This window comes from Hippopotamus amphibius, chromosome 6, assembly GCF_030028045.1.
Source record: "Hippopotamus amphibius kiboko isolate mHipAmp2 chromosome 6, mHipAmp2.hap2, whole genome shotgun sequence".
Classification (NCBI taxonomy): Eukaryota; Metazoa; Chordata; class Mammalia; order Artiodactyla; family Hippopotamidae; genus Hippopotamus; species Hippopotamus amphibius.
The window spans coordinates 122403758-122427590 of record NC_080191.1 but is presented as its reverse complement, the minus strand read 5'-3'; the positions used below and the strand labels follow the sequence as shown (position 1 = coordinate 122427590).

At 39.0% G+C, this 23833-nt stretch overlaps 1 protein-coding gene across 2 annotated transcripts in view; it reads right to left on the bottom strand.

The window, feature by feature from the left end:
- PLS1 (plastin 1) overlaps positions 1-23833 on the bottom strand; it is a 109428-nt gene that overhangs the window by 62335 nt on the left and 23260 nt on the right. Inside the window, exon 2 of one of the 2 annotated variants that reach the window (XM_057739823.1) lies at positions 16938-16992. The exons of the other annotated variant lie outside the window; for it this stretch is intronic. The gene's annotated coding sequence lies outside the window, so the exon portion shown is untranslated. The remainder of the gene's footprint in view (positions 1-16937; positions 16993-23833) is intronic. 2 annotated transcript variants of the gene reach the window in all.

The window sequence follows — 23833 nt, the reverse complement described above, 5'->3', positions numbered from 1 at the left end:
TATCCATTGAGGTCCCTGATTGGAACCATTGGAGGTGTGAAACAAGGGGGAGGCCTTAGTCCCCAGGCCTCCTGAAGCCTCAAGCTCTAAGTTCAACATTAAATGAATATAGCTAATTTGTAAACTGAGGACATTACAATCTACGAAGCGGGAATCAGTTCTCAGGGCCTACTGACCCATGATACCCCATGGCCCCAAGCTCAGCAACACTTCTGTTCTGCAGGCCACGAAAATTCTCCTTGGTCTCTGAAGTCCTAGATGAGGGCGAAGGTCCCTGCATCCAACTCCATCAGCCTTCACCCCTTTTCCTGATGTGTTCACAATGCCAATCAGAGCTCTATAAAAGGGAAGCTATGGCTGAGCTCCAATGGAGTGTTGCCAGAAGGAATCAGACCCAAAGCCTCCTGATATTCTGATTTTAAAGGGAAGCCAGAAATCCATATTTTTATGTGAAAATTTGATTTTCATATTTGGTAAATAATTTGAATTTTTATAAACACCATGGATGTTAGACTAGATCTCCAGTCTATTGTTTTTGGTTCTGCACCTCCCTAATTTTAAGTGACTCCACTTGGCCTCCCAAGGGGCCTTGGCAGAAATGCTGTATTTCTCTAGAAACTCCAAACAAAATAGGCTCATTCTAAGGACAAGAAGACACATTGTCCCTTAATGTATCAAAACCCAACCTCGGTTACGCACCACTCACCACATCCCTGATCCCAAGGAGGGACATTTCCAAGTGTCAACTCCTCTGAAGAGGGGCCAGCATGTCAGGGGGCCATCAATCAGATTCCTAGCTCAGGTAACTGGATCCTCCCACCATCCTAGGATCTTTTTCTTCTCGTTTATTATTTATATCCTATTTACTCTTCCCCAACCCCACCCACACTTTGGACTTTCTGGCTAAGAAAATTAACACACAAATGTTACCCAAGTTCTTATGATATAATGTTACAATATCATCAACACTTCAAGTACAATTTTCTCAACATATTTTGTTTTCTTCTCCAGCAACTATTTCTATACTTCTGGTAACAGCACCAATTTTAGTTTTGGGGTTCTACTCATTTATAATCTATCCATGCCATTGGAGTAAAGCTCCAGGTCCAAGCCAATTAGCACATCATACTCTTTGGCCGCAGTGATTTGGTTTAGGCATATTAACCAGTTGGAGCCTACACAACAGAAGGCTTTTTGTTGTTGTTGTTGTTTTATTGGAATATAATTGCCTTACACTCTTGTACCAGCTTCTGAGGTACACCGAAGTCAATCAGCTGTATTTATACACATATCCCCATATTCCCTCCCTCCCGCGACTCCCCCCCCCCACCACCCTCCCCATCCTGGCCCTCTAAGGCATCATCTATCATCAAGTTGATCTCCCTTTGTTATACAGCAACTTCCCACTGGCTATCTATTTTACAGTTGGTAGTATATATATGTCTATGCTACTCTCTCACTTCATCCCAGCTTCCCCTTCACTCCCCGTGCCCCCAACCTTGTGTCCTCCAGTCCATTCTCTGCATCTGCATCTTTATTCTTGTCTTGTCACTGGGTTCATCAGTACCATTTTTTTTTTTTTTAGATTCCGTATATATGAGTTAGCATACAATATTTGTTTTTTTCTTTCTGGCTTACTTCACTCTGTATGACGGACTCTAGGTCTATCCACCTCATTACATATAGCTCCATTTCATTCTTTTTTATAGCTGAGTAATATTCCATTGTATATATATGCCACATCTTCTTTATCCATTCATCTGTTGATGGGCATTTCGGTTGCTTCCATGTCCTGGCTATTGTAAATAGTGCTCCAATGAACATTATGGTACGTGTTTCTTTTTGGATTATGGTTTTCTCTGGGTATATGCCCAGGAGTGGGATTACTGGAGCATATGGTAGTTCTATTTTTAGTTTTTGAAGGAACCTCCAAACTATTTTCCATAGTGGCTGTACCAACTTACATTCCCACCAACAGTGCAGGAGAGTTCCCTTTTCTCCACACCCTCTCCAACATTTGTTGTTTCTAGATGTTTTGATGATGGCCATAGTGACCGGTGTGAGGTGATACCTCATTGTGCCTTTGACTTGCATTTCTCCACAACAGAAGGCTTTTGTGGAGCTTTCTGTAATGAGAGTCCCACACACACCGCTGGATCCATATTCACTAGGATGTAGAGACCAAAGCAGTGGAAGCCATCTTGCCTCCATGAAGAAAGAACCTGGGGCTGAAAATGAAGCCCAAACCAACACTCAGCAGAAAACAGAGACGAGTGAAGAGAAGACACCATACCTGGCAGGGCTGAGTCCCGAATCCCACTGTGCTAAAGCCTTTGTGTTTTTTTTACGTACTTGAAACAATATTTTTTAAAGCTAGTTAAGCTGGGTTTCTATTGTATTACTTGCAACAGTGAGTCCAAACTGATAACAAAGAGTGATAACAGACATAATTTACAAAAAGAAAATGGAATGGGGGGCGGTGTATCTATTTCTCACAGGATAGAGAGTACTTGAACATCCTGAATTGGGAACGGCAATAAACCATAATTACACTTTCTGAATAGATTTACATCTAGATAAGGAGCATTTTCTTTTCATAATTCGTACTTTACCCCCACCACACCTAATCCCAGAAATCCTGCGCATCAGTGAACTACATAACAGCCAGTTCATGGTTGCTCCCACAGCAATCAGCAGTGTTAAAAATCACACTCATAGCCTAAAGGCCTCCTAGCCTATGGCTTCTTTGTACCTTTTGTCCCTTCTCTTTATTCACAAAGGTTCTTTCCACTTCTCTCTCTTTTTTTTTTTTAATTTATTTATTGGCTGTGTTGGGTCTTTGTTGCTGCGCACGGGCTTTGTCTAGTTGCAGCGAGCGGGGGCTACTCTTCATTGCGGTTCATGGACCTCTCATGTGGTGCCTTCTCTTGTTGCAGAGCACAAGCTCTAGGTGCGTGGGCTTCAGTAGCTGCAGCACATGGGCTCAGTACTTGTGGCCCACAGGTTCAGTGGTTGTGGCTCTCAGGCTTTAGAGCACAGGCTCAACAGTTGTGGCATGCGGGCTTAGCTGCTCCACGGCATGTGGGATCTTCCCGGACCAGGAATCGAACCTATGTCCCCTGCATTGGCAGGCGGATTCTTCCCTGTGCCACCAGGGAAGTCCCCCCACTTCTCTCTTAAGTCATCTCTAGCTAAAGATGACAAACTGATTAGTAATAGAGTATGAGAAATGATAGGTATTTCTGGTATGAGGCAGGGCAGGACAAAATATCTGCAATAATGAACACTCAAAGTCAACAAATCATTACAATCAGGAAATTACTAATTTGTGAAGGTAGAGGAAGAAGACAAGTAATTTACCCAGTCCCTGAGAGCTAAAAAAAAAAAAAAAAAAAAATAGATGCAAGATGTCTGCAGGTTTGTCCCATGGCTCACCCAAATCAGGTACCCCCAAGGCATCAAGGCCCTGTAAATTAGTTCAATTTCCAAAGGGACACTTAACCCAGACCTCAGCAGGACTCATACTATAATTTGCTGTGTGGAACAGTAATGTGCTTCCAACGCACAAAGGGAACAAGGAAGATGCACAGCAGACAGGAATTCAGGAATGAATGAAGCTAACACTAAAACTCTCCATCTATTCTCCATCCATAATAGCATTTTTACACATTATCAGGGATTGAATGTAGTATGGCTCCTCAAGGAAATTGGCCTGAAATAAACTTTGAGTAAGAACATTAGAAATGACAGGTTTCTTTTTTTTCTTTTTTCTTTTAACTGGAGTATAGTTGCTTTACAATGTTGTTAGTTTCTGCTGTACAGCAAAGTGAATCAGCCACATGTATACATATATCCCCTCTTCCTTGGATTTCCTTTCCATTTAGGTCAGCACAGAGCATTAAGTAGAGTTCCCTGTGCTATACGGTCAGTTCTCATTAGTTACCTATTAATATTTTATACATAGTAGTGTATATATGTCAATCCCAATCTCCCAATCAATCCCACCTTTCCTTCCCCCCACCCCCATACCCATACATTTGTTCTCTACGCCTGTGTCTCTATAGAAATGACTGTTTTCTTTTTTTTTTCTGTACAAAGATAAGATTTAATCCTGTTGTTTAAATCCTCTAAATCCTTCCTGATTTTTTTGTCTCCTTGTTCTATCAGTTACTGATAATCTTCTCATTGTTAAAAATCTCCCAGTGTAATTGCAAATTTGTGTCTTTCTCCTTTTCCTTTGGTCAATTTTGCCCTCGGGGTGTGTGTGTGTGTATGTGTGTGAGTGTGTGTGTGTGTTCAGTACATATAAATGTGGAATTGTTATATCCTCTGGTGGACTGACCCTTCTTTATTATAAAATGCTTCTTTATCTTCAGGACTGCTCCTTGTCTTAAAATTTACTTTGATGTTCATACAACTTTCTTTTGATTAGTGCTTCTTTCAATTTTACTGAATCCTTGCACTTAAAGGCATATCTCTTACAAGCAGTATATCGTCAATATCATCAAATATCCAGTTAAACAACTTTTATCTTTAAGTAGGAATGGTTCTCAATCTAAATTTAATGTAATTACTAATGTGTTTGGGCATAAGGTTACCACCTTACAATTTATTTTCTATTTTTCCCACCGGTTTTCTCTTTCTTCCTTTCTTGATTTCTTCTGAATTAATGGAGTATCTTCTATTATCTTCTAGTTGTTTTCTCCTCCATTAACTTCTTTATTGAGTCTATTTCCTGCTTTTATTGTTGTTTTGGACTTCCAGCTTACAAAAATTTTCTGAGATGTTACTGTATTGCTGTTTAAAATTACACAAGCTGCCAAATTATCCTCTATTTTTAAATTCTAGAGGAGGGAAACATTTCAAAAGCTGATGTCTCGGAAAACTGAATTTTCTCTTGTCCTTTTTGTTCCTCTAAACTATATTTCAAACAATTTCCTTCATCAGATTACAACCTCAACAGTTCTGGCTAAACCTATGCCTCTAGACTCTATTCTCTCCTTGTGAACAGGTCGTTTCCCACTCTACCCTGAGAATGGCCTTCTCTTTCTCCTGAGGCCTCTTCCTGATGGTCCCATAACTTTGCTTCACGTCACTTCCTGTCCTTAAGCACAGCTCAGACTCCACCATGACTTCCTTCATTGCCCTCATTCCATTTTAGCGCATGCTTATTGAGAACATCTGAGGTGTTAGGTGTTGTACCAAGTTCTGGAGGCAACCAAATGGTGACTAATACAAGGACCTGGCTCTCAAAGAATTTACAATCTAGGAAGGGAGTCAATAAACCACAGATGACAGCAATGGCAAACACAGAGGACTCCTTCACCCACCACTGACGTCACTCTACCTGCAGTTCTAACCCACGGAGCCTGGAGTTGCCTCAGGATTCCCTCTTCAACATGAGCCCCCACACAGCCTCTACCAGGGGGTCCGTCCTCAAAATGAACTGAATGCCACCTCCAGAACCACAGTACAAGCTGGAATGAAATAAGCAGGAAAAGAAGAATCTTCTGACTGGAAGATTCAAGGAAGACAGAAGAGGCACCATTTGAGATCTTGAAAAATGAACACGCATAGAGAGAAAGATGCAAATCCCAGCTAAGGGAGAAACGTCATAGAAGTCTCTCCACAGGCACTGGGTCTGACAAAATGGAGTTCTTAACTAAGTATCTATGTTGTATTACAGCATCTTATCACCATGTAATTTTTAATTACAGAAGAAATGTAAGATATACCATTGCCCTCAAGAAACAAAGTTTTCAGGGAGATAAAATGATGCAATACAATATAAATACTTATTTTAAAAACCCACCTTTAACTTCTTGGTGACAACAATGGTGAGTGATCTTATTCAAAAGGTGTCACTCCTTTGAAAGCTTTAACTTTTCTAGCTGTTTTGCCTATTGGTAATTTCCATCTCTGACATATCAAAAATAACCCATGCTTTCTCTAAAGATGGCTGCACGCTACACCTTGTATTCAGAACAGACCAATGTTGGCCAGCCTGAAGACTCTTCCTTTTTCCATTCGAGTAGGCCAAAACTCACTTCTTTTGCACCTCAGGAAACAAATGATATTCTCCTCCAAGCCATAGTTTCTAAAGAGGACTTTTTGATGACTTTTAGGACTCTTGGTTTCATTGTGTCCCCTTACCTACTGACAATAGAAACATTTAATCTATCTACTTGGTATCTGTGCCAAACAGGGTAATTTTGAGTGTAAGCAATAAAACTGATTCTGGCAAAATCTGCCGGAAAAGGACCTGCACTGGAAGGGCACAGGGGGATGACTCAGAGAATCAAGAGAGGGCTAAACAAGCAGGCTCTGGAAGGACAGCTGCCAGGAAGCTCTAAGGAGACCCCCAGTGGAAACTTACGATGTCCCACTTTGGAGCACTAGTTCTAGATGCCTCAACCACCATCTGTGGATGACACTCTCATTTCCAGGACTGGGAGTCTTATTGGCAGAGCTCAGGCCACATGCCCATCCCTGTGGTCACAGGATACCAGGAAGACAAGATTCACAGCTGCAGAGAACCTCATTTGCCTTCTGCACATCTCTGTTTGCAGGAAGCAAAGACAAAAGTTTAAATCTGACTCCGAAGCAAATGCAAGCATTCCATCCTAATATTCCTCTCCTGAACTCATCTCACTCAAACAAAACCACCTGAAGGTCATGTTAACCTCACTCATAAAATCTCTCCCAAGTTCTCCACCCCAAAACCACAATACACAGCACTCATACACAACGGCAGTCCGAACAAGGCAAGGGAGACTTGAGCCAAGCATTGTTCTGAGCAGCACACATAGTGTTTCATTTAATCCTCACTGCAACACCATCAGGTTAGTAACATTACAATTCCCACTACACAGTGAAAGCAACCGAAGCCAAAAGCTCCACGACAAGTGGCAGAGCTGGGATCCAAACCCAGAGAGTCTGCCAAGTCCAGGCCCTTAATTATCTATCACCTTCATAGTGGTGGTCTCTGTCCATCCCTTTCCATCCCTATATCTCAAGTTACACACCCTGTGGCCTCTTCCTGTTAGAAGCTGCCTTACAACACTTCCTGTCCATACAGAACAGTTAGGGTGAAGTGTGGACAAACGTGATCTGTCTTACTAGAAACTCAGGGAATGGATGGAAGAGTTTGAATGAGCTTTGGCAAAGTGATATGAATTATTTCACATCACATGTTTTTGGTCTCTGGAAAAGTACTTTGCTCCTATTTTCTATGTATTATTTAGTCACCGGAAAGTATACAACAGGGATATAATTGCCTAGATTGTTACTGCCTATATTGCCAAATATCTCATTCAGAATCAGAATGAATGCCTCAATATCAACACCAAAGTGCTGTCAGAGACCAGAAAGCCATGAGTCATTTCTATGCTCTCGAATAAACTGGGCATTACCTCCTAGTTTATAATCCTCTTTCTCCCCAGTTCCAGCCAAGAATGTCTATGTAAATGATTCACAGTAACACAAAGCTTCTGGTCCAACCTGTGTCCAAGTGAGCAGTGGAGTCCTACCAGGGTGTTTTCGTGTCAGTGTTTGAACTTTAACTTCCAAAGCATACACTGGTTGTGTTCTGAACACACGTAAAGTCTTCATGTTTCATGCAGAAAAATTAAACCAGTATTTTCAGGAGTTGAATCTCTAAGGTACTTTATAATACAACCTGCTGAATACAATGCTGGCATTTCTTTATTCATAAAGCAAGCAAAAGAATGAATTATCATTATATGCGTGTTTTCAAGGATCCATAGAAATCTTTCCTAAAATCCTAAGCTTCCATAAATTATGGATAAAAATCATTAGTACTGAAAAATATTTTCAAACAACTGCAAAGGATGCCATATAACAAAGAACTAACAACTATCAAATTATCAATATTAACATAGCTTTCTTAAAAAGTACTGCTAGATACTGATGAACCTAGTGGCAGGGTAGGAACAGAGATGCAGAAGTAGAGAATGGACTTGAGGACGCCGGGGGAGGGGAAGCTGGGATGTCATGAGAGAGTAGCATCGACATATACACACTACCAAATGTAAAATAGATGGCTAGTGGGAAGCTAATACAGAGCACAGGGAGACCAGCTTGATGCTTTGTGAAGACCTAAAGGGGTGGGATAGGGAGATTGGGAGGGAGGCTCAAGAAGGAGGGGATGTGGGGATATATGTATACATATGGCTCTTTCACTTTGTTGTACAGCAGAAACTGACACAATAGTGTAAAGCAATTATACTCCAATAAAGATTTTTTTAAAAAGTACCACTAGACAACAACTCTACAGTTTTATCATTCTTTTAACAGCCTGTATATTACCAGCCAAACATAACAGGTTAGAGCTCTGTCGTCTACTCCCAAGAGATGGACACCCTCATAGTACAACTAGATATTTGCCTAAGAACTATGAGGTACCTTTGCCATCAGAGAATGGAAGAAAGCAGTACCCACTATCAGCCCTGGAAATTTTCTCTCTCCGGAATCTTGGCATTACAAAAATTAATAACAGCACTATATATTTGCCAAGCATTTTATACTTTCCAAAGCAGATCTACACTGACTCCCTCATTCTTAGACATAGTTATCCTAATTAAAGCAATCAAGACACAATGAATTTTAAAGATTTATGACATTTATAAAATCCAGGCCACATTCCTCTCACTCCACAAATGAGAGCTGACACCTAGACTGAGGGGTAAAATGATGTGCTCAGAATTCCAGAACAAGTCATCGACAATGCTGGATGGGAGGATTCACATCAAAAGAGAACTCAAAGGAAAAACCACTAAAGAAAACTGCAGTCAAAATCAAGACACAGGCATTAATGTGTATATGCCATGAGTTGTATAGTTTTAGAAATAAATTAACAAGAGCATTACTACTGTAGAAGATGTTAAGTATTGATAGTTTAAGTAGTCAAAAGCAAATAAGGATATAAGAATTTGAATAAAATTAATAAGTTGTAACGGTATAACATTTTTCACAACCCTTAGATTATACTCCTTTTCCTAAATTAAATCAAGGTTAGCTGTAAGACCTACTCAGTATCACTTAAGAAGACCAACACTAGTTATTATACTCCATTCTCTGAGTTATACCAGGACCTCAGAGAATATATGAGAACAGGAACAATAAGAAGATCCCTCTTGTCATCAGTAAGCAAGAGAGATGCTTCCTCTTCCAGGTTTATATCATACATGCAAAAGCACTGGCAGCCACTGTCCCAGTGACAAGCCAGAAACAGTGACCTTTCTTCCTAAGGTCAGTCACTTGGAACATCTCCTATATCTGCAGTCTCCCCAGCTATAATCCTCAAAGTCTTCTTGACTCTATTATCTTCTCCCTTCCAAAACCCATAAGCTACCACCAAATCCTACCACCAAATTCTGGAATATCCCCTCCTCTCCATCTTTACTGGTCACTATCTCAGTCCAGCAATCTGGTGTCTTGTTAGGGCTACTCCAAGGAGGTTCATTTCTGCTCTCACTGACTCTCCCCATCCAGTCTTTGGCTCTTACCCTATGCCCATCAGCTTCAACATATTCTCCTCGAGTAGAGCCAATCTAACAACGCATTTAAAAAGAAATATTTTACTTAAGATTTTACAGAGAGGTAGAGAAGAAGATTTACACTGCACACCTCTGGACAAAATTCTACAAATTTTCCTTCAATTACCCATCTTTCCCCAAAACTCCTCTCTGAGACATAGACTCCTTTCTCTCCTTTAGGGAAAGAGGGGACTCCTGAACTGTCCCCTCTCTGGGCTTCAGCCTCCTGTCCTCAACTTCCATCCCAATCACTTCTCTTATGTTGAACAATTCAACCCCTTCCTCAACTTATACAGTTTGCATCCTTTCACCCTTCACCCAACACAACTTCCACCTAAGGATTGAACTTCCTTAGAAGACAGTAGGGGAATAGCAAGTAGCAAAAGAGGACAAGTTAGTAGTCACATCAGCTCCACATGACTGTGCAAGAAATTTTTTTTAACTGAAAAATCACTGACCCATTGAAAATATCTTTTTTAAATGGCCAATAAGCCAAATAAAAATTAAGCTGAAACAATGTAATTTCATTGTTTTGCCCAGAAAATTAGCAACCATACTATCAAAAGTATAAGAATCGGCTGGAGCGATGGTTCCAGGAAACATAAAGACCTACTACATGGGTGCACACTGAGAGACCCCGCTGGTGGGGTGCAGACTGAAACAAAGTCTCTCCAGGACGACTTGGCAACAGAATTAAAACTCTCAAAATGCTGATAAAATAATTCCAGTTTTCGGAAGTATTCTATAGAACAATCTGAAATGAGCAGAGAGACACTGGTATAAATACGTTCACCTCATCATTACTCACAATCATGGAAAAACTAAATCTAAAAATAGAGGATTTAATAAAATATGGTATACTCTTATAAAAAGTCATGTCAGGCAGTCACTAAAAATCATGTTCTCAAGGAGTATGAGAAAAAATTAACAATGCCTCATCAGGTTTTAAAAAAAGGAGAATATCAACATGTGTAATACATTCCCAACTTTGTTTAAAGCATATATCTATACAAAGAAAAAAGAGTGGATAGATCAGATGATACAGGCAATACGGTAAGTTCTCCCCACCCCCACCCCACCCTGCTTCAAACACATAGGATTGTTGGATAAAATATAAACCTTGAAATTTTGACAACAGGCATCTGAGCCAGAGCAAGCCAAAGAAATCTCCTAGTACCAGAAATAAAGTGGAAAATCAAGCAAGAGCAGGTCCACATTCACATCTCAGGGACGGGAGTTGAAACCTCAGGCCTTAAACACAGCAGAAAGCTGGAATTGGAACCCCAAAGCCAGAAACTAGGAAGGAGGAATCCTCTCTGTAAAAAGGAGTGCTCACCATGGACTATGGGTGGGAAAAGGGCACCCATGAGAAATCAGAACCCCCAATCTGCCCTGGAAGTGAGTGTAGAGCTGAATTCACACCATCCCATTATAGGAACCCAAGAAACCAATGAAACCATATGAATCTGGCAGAGGCAGAAGGAAAACTGCTCCATAGGAAGACCTCTGCCCTCTAGAGCATACACTGAACTCCAGCCGAAGAAAATGCTCTGAAGATGAAATTACAAATCATGTAAGAACTCATCACTGCAGAAGTCAATAAGAGACTTCCACACTGGGAATCATGAGAGAGACTTTGAAATAAATATGTCTGAAATGTTCAAAGATAAGGGAAGGAATTCATTCACAGGACGTAATCTTAAAAAAAAAACAAAACAAGAAAAAGTATTTTAAAAAATGAATATGAGATATTGTAGATAAAAATATTAACAGGAGCTATTTTTAGGGTGATGGTGGTGAGATTATAGATGATTTAATTTTTTCTATATAATTGCATATTTTCCACAATGACCAAATATTACTTTTATAACAGATAAGAAATGAAGAAAAGGAAGAAAAAGAAGTGAAGATTCACATTTAACCATTCCCACATGACAATTTTTTAAAATTTTTGAAAAATGGAGGGGATAAACCTTGATGTACTACTAGAATACACCCAAACTGGTATCTAATGGAATGCCCCTACAACCAGCCAAACCTATATCATTAGATGCTACCCCTGCCCACACCACCTGCTCCAAACATACTGAGCACATCAGCAGATCATGTACATGTTACTTCTTCCTTAATACCAATCCTCTATGCAGGCCCTTTTCCTAGAACTCACTTCTTCCTTTCTTCACCCTGCAAATTCCCAGTAATCATTCCAGATCCAGGTCAAAGGCCACTTCCCTGTGGAGTCTTCCTCACTGAGGAGCTGTGTCACTTAGTGATGCCAAAGAAAGTCATTTAACACTCTGGTTAATGCCATTTTGCACGCTGTATTGAACACTCTGGTTAATGCCATTTTGCACGCTGTATTTTCTGTCCATCCTACCTCCATCAAGGATTATGCATTTGGGGATGTAAGAAACAGCTTTTCTCAGATCATCCCTGAATAGTGACTGTCCAACACATTGCTTACCCATAGTTGGTGCTCAGTGAAAATTTGGAAGTGCAGAAAATCATTAAAATCCTACCAAAATAAACTCAGGGGAATCACCTGCTCAGTATAGTTTTTCTCCTTTAGCCTCAGGGAAGTGAACTGGATTCATCTACCCACTGTTTGCTTACATCCTCGTGAACAATTGCCAACACAAACAGCATTGGCCAGGTCTTTAATTTTTCTGGCCTTGTATTATTTCCTATCTCTGAAATGACTGTACCATGTATGCAGTGACACTCAGTTTACCTTCTTTATTCTATAAAACTTTCCCAGATGATTTTAACCAATACCTTAAATCATTTTCAATGAACAGTATGTAGTAGATATGGCTTTTCTAAGCTTCTCTGGGCACTGGAAATACATGTAGAAGAGTTAACATAAAATGACTCTCAATTCAATTAAATTAAATCATTTGGGATTGCTCGGTGTTCAACACTATGTTAAGCGTCACAGGAGACAGAAATATTAGATAAATTCTCTGTACTCAAAAAGTTTAAATTCATTCATTTATTCATTCAGCCGATTTTTACAGAGGACCAACCAGTAACCAGAAATGTCACTGGGTAGATGGCATTGTCTGGACACAAAAAATTAAGAAGGAGAAGCTTCTGTGTACCCAAATGATCCAGAGAGTGTTCCAGGGAGAAGTGGGAACTGGGGACAGACTACATGCTATCTCAAGCACAATACCGTGAAATTGCTAAATAGTAACTTACCATTTTACAGCCCCCCCTACCCTATATCCTCCACCATTCCACTACTACCAGGTGGGCTTGAAATGGACTCGAGGTCTTAATGAAGGGACACCACATGGACCACAAACCAAGCTGGGATTCAGACACTTCAGCAGATGTCAGCGGGGAGGGACAGCCACACCCAGGGACTAGACAGGAACCAAAGTCTCAGCAGAAGCCAGTGTCAGAGAAACAAAGCCCCAAACTAAACTTCTTACCCTCATACCCATGCCATGATGGGATGGAACTTCTGAAAACTAAATACCACCCAGGGAAGACAAGAGAGTTCAGTTTTAAATGACTGAATTTTACCCTGTACAACTAGTAGGGTCTTCTACCATATGGGTGCTGATGACAGGAACTCTGTTGTAGAACAATGATTTTTACACACCTAAATTTTGAGGCCTGAGAACTTAAATCCTACTACAGAGGCTTTAAAAATCAAATATAATACAAGGTAGTATATCATTACATTCCAAAATGAGCCTCAAAGACACAGATGACATGGCTAGACTTAAGCGTGTACACAGCAATCTTTTTAAAGCTGGTCTCATGTTAACCTATATAGTACCATTTCTGGTGCTCTTCAGTCCTTTGTATAGCTCTGTCTATTCATATGGTGTCATTTTCCTTCTGCCTGACGGACTTCCTGTAACATTTCTTACAGTGCTGTTCTGCTGGGGGAGAAAACTTTTTCAATTTTTACATGTTGGAAAAATCTAATTCATTTTTGTTTTTGAAATATATTTTTGCTAGGTATAGAATTCTAGGTTAGCAGTTTTTCTTTCAGCACTTTAATGACGGTCCTCCACTGTCTCGTGTACTTTGTTTTCAACAGGAAATTTATATCATCTTTCTCTTCCTTCCTCTGTATGTAATATGGCTTTGTTCTTTGGCATCTTTTACGATCATTATCACTGCTTTCGAAAAATTTATAATATGCTTTGATGTAATTTTCCTAATGTATCTTTTGCTGCGGTTAATTGAGCTTCCTGGGTCTGTAGGTTTATACTTTTCATCAAATCTGGAAATTTTTTAACCATGATTTCTTCAAATATTTTTTCTGTTCCCCCTCCTCTTTCAGGGACTCCAAATACATGTATATCAGGTGACTTGAACTTGTCCCACAGGTTGCTTATATTTTAAAGTTTTTTGTAATTCCTTTCTCTGTTTCATTCTGGGGAGCCTCTAATGCTGTGGCTTCAAGGTCACTATTTATTTCTTCCACAATGTCTAATTTGTCCTTAAATCAACCTACTGTATTGTTCCTTTCAGATATTAGAGCACCTATACCATACACCCCGCTCCATCTGTGGAAAAACTGTCTTCCATGAAACTGGTGCCTCATGCCAGAAAGATTGGGGACCATTGCTCTAAGGGCTAATTATTTCCCACTATTGATACTGAGGTAAGATGCTTCTGAGTATTCTACCCAATACGCTGTAAATTATTACTTGTTTTTCGGTCTGGCTGATGGGAACAGGTACTATTCCTGGCTTGGTCTGAGTGCCTAGCATTTTTCTTATTAATCCTCTCAGATGGTTCTTTCCCAGGCTTCCGCATAGTTTCCTAACGCACGTGCACTCATCAGAACCTGAGGAATACTTGAGAGGATGCTCCACAGATCCGTGGAGTTCTCTTTTCTAACTCCAGCTGCCTTTGCTCTCCACCTTCTCAGCTCTGCAGACCTTCAATACTTATCATCCCCTCCTTGACCTGCAGCCTGAAAACTCTCCTAAGACTGTAAATGTGGCAACTGTAGGACTCATCCTCTTTATTTCCTGTCTCTCTAAGATCAATGTCCTTTTCTGCCTGATTTCCAGTACTTAAAAAAAATTTTTTTTCATATATTTTGTCCAATTTGTCTTTGTTTGTTTTGGTTGTTTCAGGCAGGAGGGTAAATTCAGTCTCTGGTACTCCATCTTGGCCAGAAGCAAAAGTTTAAACTGTACATTTTATGTTTATCAATTAGAAAGTATTTCATGTACAGTAGAAAAATCTAAAGCAACTACAATACTTGGGAGGTATCCTTCTGGATTAATTTATAAATATTCACTTATATATACATACCTAGATACGTGTATGATTTTTTAATGGAGTTATGCCATAGATTTTAAATATTATTTTAATAGCTGCACAAAATGGGGAAGGCAAATGAAAACAATGACCTAACATCCCAAACCCATCAGGTTCCCAAACACCACATGCTGGAGAGGATATAAGAGATCAGAAGGTATTACTGTCACATTGCTCTCCAAAGTGGCATATCCAAAAGAGGTGGAGATATACATACTCTATGACCCACAATTCCACTTCTAATAATTCATCCCAGAGAAGCTCTTGTACAAATAAACCAAAATATTAGGTAAAAACCCAGCATTGTTTACAGTATCAAAAAAATTGGAAACAACCTGAATGTCCATCATCAGAAGACTAGATAATCATAGAATATTCATTTCATGAAATACTCCACAACCGTTAAAATGAAGTAGAGGGCTTCCTAGGTGACGCAGTGGTTAAGAATCTGCCTGCCAATGCAGGGGACACGGGTTCGATCCCTGTTCCAGGAAGATCCCACATGCTGTGGAGCAACTAAGCCCATGTGCCACAACTATTGAGCCTGCGCTTTAGAGCCCATGAGCCACAACTATTGAGCCCATGTGCTGCACCTACTGAAGCCCACGCACCTAGAGCCCGTGCTCCACAACAAGAGAAGCCACGGCAATGAGGAGCCCATGCACCACAATGAAGAGTAGCCCCCACTCACCGCAACTAAAAAGAAAGCCCGTGCTCAGCAAAAAAGACCCAACACAGCCAATAAAATAAATAAATAAATAAATAAATAAATAAATAAATAAATAAGAAGTAGATATCTGTATTACTATGAAAAAAATTCTTGGACATATATTTTAAATGAGAAAGCTATATAGCAGATATTTGTAAAAATTTTAAAGTATTTAATGGAAAAAAATAGTAAGATGGAAAGAATAACATGCCAATTTCAGGCAAGAAAAGTGATTAAAATGGGAGAGGGCCTTCAATCATATCATTAATGTTTTATTTCTCACAGAAAATAAAGAGCTGACGCAAAAAATCAATGGCAAATTACTGACATTTCTCAAATTGGGGCAGAGAAAATGAGTGTATGTTATTCTCACTATTCTTCTGCATGTTTCATTATTTTATAATTAAAAATATGAAAGAAACTTTAAACAGCATAATATTACTTTAGGGAACATCCTACAACCAATGTGTATACAGTGGTCCTTCTTTCCATAGGGCATCTTACTTAACCATCTTCTTTATGTGGTCCTAAGAAAATATAGCAGAAAGCCTGTTTTTAATAACAAATTATGTAACAACTCCCCTAAGTTAACATTTCAATTTGGGAATACAGAGGAAAAGCTTAAGAGTGTCAGGATTTGTTCTTAAGCTTAAATAAAGAGCATCTGGAATGAAAGGCTAAGTGATGAATGGGGATTATAACAGTAGACCTGCCTGGACACAGGAATGCACGAACATGGAATTTATAGGGCAATTTTTTTTTTTTTTTAACAGTTGAAACTATGCACATACCAAGACACTCTACTATATGCCAGGCACTTGATATAAATTATCTCTAATCCTTAAAACAACCCCAAAAGTAGTGATTACATCTATTTTTACTGAATAAGAAACTCAAATTCACTAAGGTTAAGTAACTTATCCAATATCACTCAGCTAGTGAGCACTAGAGTCATGTTATTCAAACAATGGCATCAAGGTTCCCGTTTCCACGACTCCATATAAGGCTGGGCCCAGGAAGGTACTCTGGACCTGCCCCAAGGGTATGTAACCACTCTGCTTACAGAGTTAGTCTGATCCTACCTAATTTTTGCGATCTTAGAAAACTGTATTTAATTTCAGTATCTTAAAATAATTAGTTGATCCCATGTTTTTTGTTTGTATGTTTTAATGTGCTGCAAGTCTGTTTATTCAGTTGGTATAAGCATCCCAGGAAAATTCCATAGAGATTTTTTTCTTAGCTAATGACCTAAACCTTGGGAAAGAAGAAATAAGTACAAAACTGATTTTTCATAGTGGCCTAAAACCCAACATGAAGGAAGACCACCATGTATAAGGAACGTGTGGCATATGCACGAGAACTAAGTCTTAACTTACGTGCTTTATAATTCACAGAGCATTTGCACATATGACGTTCAACTTTCACATCAACCTAATGAGTTAAGCAGAACAGAAAATCATATTACTACGATGATCCTACATACATAACATACACACACACACTATAATAGTATTATCTGTTTCTCATATTATTTTATTCCCATTTTACATACGAGGAAACAGACTCAGAGAGGTCAACCTACATAGCCTAGGTCATCCGCTGGTAAATGTCAAAAACAGTACTATTTTCAGTGTGCCTGAGTCCCAGGCTCATGTTCCTTTCAATAAACCACACTGCCTCTTGTATCATGAGATATTAGTTAAGGGTATTATAAGGGTATCTAATTAAAAATACATTTAAAAAAATCACCTTATTCTTTCAAATTTATTTTTATATAGGCTCTAGTGTATATAAAATATACATTAAGTAGCACTTGAATATATTAATAAATTAAAAATATATACCTTGAAAGTGTTGTGTACACAAAACACACAAAGCTTTTTTTACTGATGGGAGTAGAACAATGAAAAAAGCCTATGTTCACCTGGAACTAACATAACACTGTAAATCAACTATAGTCCAATATAAAATAAAAATTTAAAAAAAAAGAAAGAGGAAAAGAAAAAAGCCTAAAGGTCATTACTCCAAGGAGAAAGAACTCCCCATCTCTGCTGGAATAGGTTAAGGGATAATTCTCCCCACTATTTGCTACTACTGGTTAATAATAGCATCGCTCCTATCCTGCAAGACTGAGAACTGGGTCAGAAGCTTTTGAATGGAAAAAGAAGGAACCCTAAAAACCTCACTGCTAAAGAAGGATGTAGTCAGAAAAGGCCAGTAAACTTTTATAATTCTCAAAGCAATTCAGACCCAGGCACACTGAGCTTTAGAAAGTAAAATCAGCACTTAGAAAAAGGCATCAGGCGCTCAGTGGAATATATTCATGAGCTCAAGATATATGCACCTGCAGTGCATACTTAACCCCAAGTGCTGCTCCTGCTCCACAGGCTCATATTACTGGGGTCCTTAGCCATAGGGCCTTTTATAGCTTTGAGGGTAAGTCAGCATGAACATGGACTTTTAAACAGCTAGATAAGGCCATGCCATTAGCAACATTTGTAGCTACGCAAAGTAACATAATAAGGGTAATCAAATATCATGCTTTGGGTGGTAAGCTGATCTAAACTGGGGATCATAAAGGAATGTTATCCCCCTCCTCTGCAAGAACACAACTGAGCATTTGGCTGGTTCATCATGAAAGGACTGGCAGAAGGGCACTGCCTTTGTTGGACTCTGGGCATAATACAGGAAAGGGAATTCTGGCTCCTAAGAAAGCCATAAAGGCTTGGTGCTTTTTTTTTTTTTTTTTTTTTTTTTGAATTATGTGGAATTTGTCCAGGGCACTCACTTTCCAGAGTTAATTGGTCATGATGCATTCCTTTCTCTAAGCAGAGCCAGAGTAATTGTATTCTATGGTGCCTACGAATAAATTTAAATGGTTGACTGCTTCACAAAGCTGAGCAGATAAGTCTTAACTTTCTACTTAGGTTTGAGAGCTCAGGTCACTGCACAAAGGAAACATACTTAACTTTGGCCTCTCTCAAGAAAACTGAAGAGTTTTTCATTCTTTGGCAATAAGACCTATGCAAATTGCCAGCGGTATCAGTATCCCGGTTTCCTCGACATGCATCATTCAAGAGCTTCTCAGCCTTACATGGGCTGGAAACTGTTCATTTTCTGCTTTACTGAGAAAAGAGCTCAGGTACGGCAGCTACAGATGCCAGGACTGTGTAGGGTAAAGATACATCGTTCTCCAGCCAACCTCAGAAACCATTAAAAAGGCTCACTGTGAAAGGCAACCTGCTTATTTGTACACAATTTATAGGAAGCTCTTTCGGAAAGCCTTCAGTCTCTTCCCAAATTCAATGCAACAGTGAAAAAAGCTTTGAAGCAGGAGTGCTATCTCCAAGATTTAAAATAGAGACAAGCAAACGTAATGATGAAGAAATTATTTCAATTAAGATGTTTTCCTGGTTGGATTCCAAATGGTAGGATGTAATTGGGCCACGGTCCTAGCACGGATGATACCCTCTATCACCATTTGTTTTACATATCTGTGGAATCTCTTTAGGAAAAAAGAGTTTTCCTTCTCCACAACTAAACTAGAAACTGGAAGTACTGTTTCATCAGACTAAAAGAATCAGGCTTCAAAGCAATAATACATATACATTCTGGATGACACAAAAAGAGTATATTTAGTATTTTAGTGTTGTCCTAAAATTGTATGTAGCTTTCTAAATAGACGCAGCCAAAACAAAAATTATGGATTCAATTTTCTTTATCCACCCTGAACAAATCAAAACAGTCCTTTCTTATCTAACAAATATTGCTTAAGAAAAAAATCATTTTTAAGACAGAAAAATTAAGATAGTTAAAAATTATGTGACCCTCACACCATGGTCACTATTTGCATTGATTATGCAAAGCTACCTAGACTCTCAAAGCAAGAGGGCACTGAAACAGATAGACAAACAAAAAACATTGAAGGGGGTTATCTCAATTTAACAATCATGTAAAAAAGCAGCTCTAGAATCTGAGGCTGTATTGTTGCTATTAACATAAGGGAAAATTTTGCATACCTATTTCCGTTGGTGTGATCACCTGAGATTTGGAGGTCCAAGAGAACAATTCAGAAGATTCAAAATTCAGTCTCTTTAAACTGTGTCTATTTTCAAATAGCCTGCTAAAGTCAGTATCCGACCAAAGAAAACAAGCAACTAACTCCACACTTAGTGTCCTGCCTACTATTACAGATTTTAATCTCAAAAGAACTTGCTCTCAAGTAGAAAGGCCAATTTGCAATGGGTGTGGTTTCGAACTATTAAAAAAAAAATTCAGGAGGCAAAAATGTGGATGTCATCACCTTATCTGTTTGATTATGACTGAGTGCTTAAAATATACCAGGATATTCACCCTTTACTTTCTACTCAGGTTTTCTTCCTATGACATGGACTGCCTGTCCCATGAGGTCTTATATGAATTTTATAAATATTCCTTTGCCACTTTAATTTTTTTTTTAATGCAGAGGGTTTTTTGGTTTGTTTTTAATAAATTTATTAGTTTATTTTATTTATTTATTGGGTGTGTTGGGTCTTCGTTGCTGGGTGCGGGCTTTCTCAGTTGAGAGGGGGTTACTCTTTGTTGCAGTGCATGGGCTTCTCATTGTGGTGGCCTCTCATTGCGGAGCATGGGCTCTAGGTGCGTGGGCTTCAGTAGTTGTGGCAAATGGGCTCAGCAGTTGTGGCTCATGGGCTCTAGAGCTCAGGCTCAGTAGCTGTGGCACACAGGCTTAGTTGCTCCACGGCATGTGGGATCTTACCAGACCAGGGCTCGAATCCATGTCCCCTGCAATGGCAGGCAGATTCTTAACCACTGCGCCACCAAGGAAGTCCCTGCCACTTTAATTTTGAAATGGCAATTTCTTTTACACCATGTGAAAAATCATTAAGCAATTACATATACATTGAGTTTCCGAAAATGATTAGGAAATTTTGTTAAACTTTAAAAAACAAAACAGCAACAAAAACCCTACACCCTATTGAATTAAAAAAAAAAAGTCACTGGACTAATTAATTTCAATCAAATGTACAAAATTAGCTTTGAATAGTAACTAGAAACATTACATAGAATTAAATAGTGTTAAAGATGGAAAGTGTCCTCAAAGGTTATAGTCCAATTCTACTTTTTAAGTGAGGGAAGGTTCATTTATAAAATCTACATTTTCATTGAATGGTTAGTTCTCTGAAGAGGAAGTCTTACAAACCTTTTATGATGGCTCCATAAAAGTAAAGACTGGCTATCATAAAACTGCTTCATAAAGTGAAAGAAAAAGTTAAAGATTTGTTACGTTACAAGCCAATTTTAAAAAGAAAGTACGTATTGTGTGATTCCACTTATACAAAATTCTAGAAAATGCAAACTAATCGATGGTAACAGAAGGTAGATCAATGGTTGCCTGGAATAGGGCAGAAGGAGGGATGCACTGAAAAGGGGACATGAGGAAACTTTAAGGAGTGACGAAAATGTTCTGCATCTTGATTTTATGGGGGTATACTCTGTCAAAATGCATCAATGTCCACTTTAAATGGGTGCAGCCTATTATACCTAACTTAGACCTCAATGGTTATTAAACACACACACACATGTATTTAAATATTTAAAAGGCATATGTATTGAAGAAGGCTTTCTCTTCTCTATATGGCCACAGGATAGTAGAACTAGGTCCATTAAGCAGAAATACCAACAGACAAATTCCACATCAACAAAAGGAAACATATTCTGTCCAAGGGGTCCAGAGTCAACCTGGGACACTGAGGTTCTCTTCACTGGGTCTGCTCCAACACAGGCTCAAAGTACATTTTGGGCAGCTGATGTTGTTTTGGGGTTTCTTACACAGAAAACTGGATGATGTAACCATTAATGTTTCTTGCATTGAAAGTTCCATTATTTTAAGAATGACCATTCATTGACGGATGTTTGTGACCCTGCTGCTGTGGTGTGGAGTTCAGCTAACCTCTTGAGCAAGCCATGGATTAGCTATGTCAGAGCCCCCCAAAGACTTCATTTCCCAGGAGAAGTCACTTATCTGCCCAATGCATGCTTTTTTTAAAAAAGGATCTTGTGTGGTTATTTTCTGGTTTTTGAAAAGTAATATATAAAATGAAAATATTTGGAAAATAAAAAAAATCTAAGTTGCACTCAAGCACACTATTCAGAAACAACTTGGACCAACAGGTTATGAACTTCCAGTCTTTCTTCTTCGCGCATGTGCATGAATACATTTTCTTTTTTTACAAAGTTGGTAGTTTTCAATACATAGTGTTAATTAACTCAAGAAATTTCCCATGTCATTAAGCATTTTTTGGAAACATGCCTTTCGTGCTTCATAATGGTCCATGTTATGACTATCAAGCTCTCATGTTGGTAGGTAGTTTCCAGCATTTTACATTTTGAAATAATGTTTCAACATCCTTGAACACAGAGAATGAATAGGGAAAGAGGGAACTCCAGCCCTGAATCCAACTTCTCTAACATTTTACCCACTTCATTTTGCTACAAGCAATGTCACCTTCCACTCAGCTAGGAAGTGTTGTGACAGACAGTTAAAATACGCGGTATGGTGGCTGCCACCTTTGCTGACAGTAGTTTTTTTCTGGAGTACCTCCTATAAACCTCAACCAAAATTCCAGAGAAAATATATTAATCTGATCTCAATAAAAACTATGGAGAAACTGATGTGGTGCCAAGTCACCTATCAGGGCCAAGTACCTGATGCAGTTTTAACAACTTGTGAGTATTCGAGGCAAAAGAATTGTTTGAACCCTTACAAATACTCAGTAAATATTGAGAAATAATCTGACTCAAAGTTGCTTCTGTAACTCAAACTACTTAATAAAGGAAGAATATTTAGAAAAGAATTTACTGTTTCGTGTTTAAATGGACCTTCAGGGCAGGAGAGATTTGTTGAAATCTCTGTAAACCCACATACCCTTGCTTAGGATTTTGTTCAAAAGAAGTATTTTCATGATAATTACAAGAATTTTTTCTGTATCTTTAAAAGAGTCCATTTCTCAAACTTCTAAAGCATCAGGGTAGTGATTACCCTTGAAAGTAGCAACCACTAGAAGGAGGCAGGAAGGTTTCTGGGGTGCTGGTAATAATTCTTGTTTCTTTAGGTAGATGCTGACTTCGTGGGAATATCATTTTGTGAAAATTCATCGTTATACACTTACCATATGTATATTCTTCTGTATGTATACATCAACTGAATATTCAAAACCAGACCCCCCCCCCAAATCTATTCCCTTGCCCCCAATATACTGCTAGGTAATTTGACAGAATATGATTTAATATATTCAGCAAAAGAGAATTGGAAACCTCATCTCTAACAATCCCAGTATTCCTCACTTACACCTGACATTCTTAGCAATGTTAACAACATTGTAAGGAAACATTAAGTACACATATCTTGCAGAACCGGCATGTATAGATAATATAATCATGATCGCTTAAGTTTAGTACTTCACATCAATTCAATAAGTCATTTTGAGAACCGACTATGCCCAAGATGCAACAGAGGCTTCTTCAATGCTGTACAGACTTACGGAGGAAGACATCACAGAGAAGTGCTCAAAAAGAACCTTTGAAAGACTGGGAGATAATATGGATTCTTTTTATCATTTGAATTCAGTGACTGGGAAGAATGAGTAGATGCCATACTTTTTAGCACCTTGGAAAGTGTTTCCTGGAACGAGTAGGTATCAAAATTTGTCATAAATATGTACTGTTACAGATAAATGGGCAGAAAGCTAGAAGGGCAGACTGGGCAATTGGAAGGGTATGAACAAAGCTGTGGAAGCATGAGAGCATGTGGCATCAATAACTAAATGAAAGCCAACAGCCTGGGTGAAGGCCTGTGCCCATTTCACATGATCATCATTTTTTTCTGAATCTAAATTACCAGGGAAGCAGGCACTCTGTGCATTACCTCCTTTGCGACACACAGAGATAAGTGATGCTGCAGCTCTGCTTGGCTAGGCAAAAGTCCTGAAACACCCTTTCCCAAACTATTTGTTTAGGAATCTGGCCTTGAAATGATTTCAATTGAGAAAACATTCAGTTCAGTCACATTTTCTCATACACATCAGCATGAATGCCTGAAGTCCTGCTGGCAGTGATAACCACTGCTGTCTTGCCAACAAAGGCAGCCAACGTGTCTGAGACAGGCAGAATAGTTCCTCCTCCCCCTGAAGAGGCCCATGCCCTAATCCCAGGACCTGTGAACTTGTTACCTTACATGGCAAAAGAGACTCGGCAGATGTGACTAAGGATA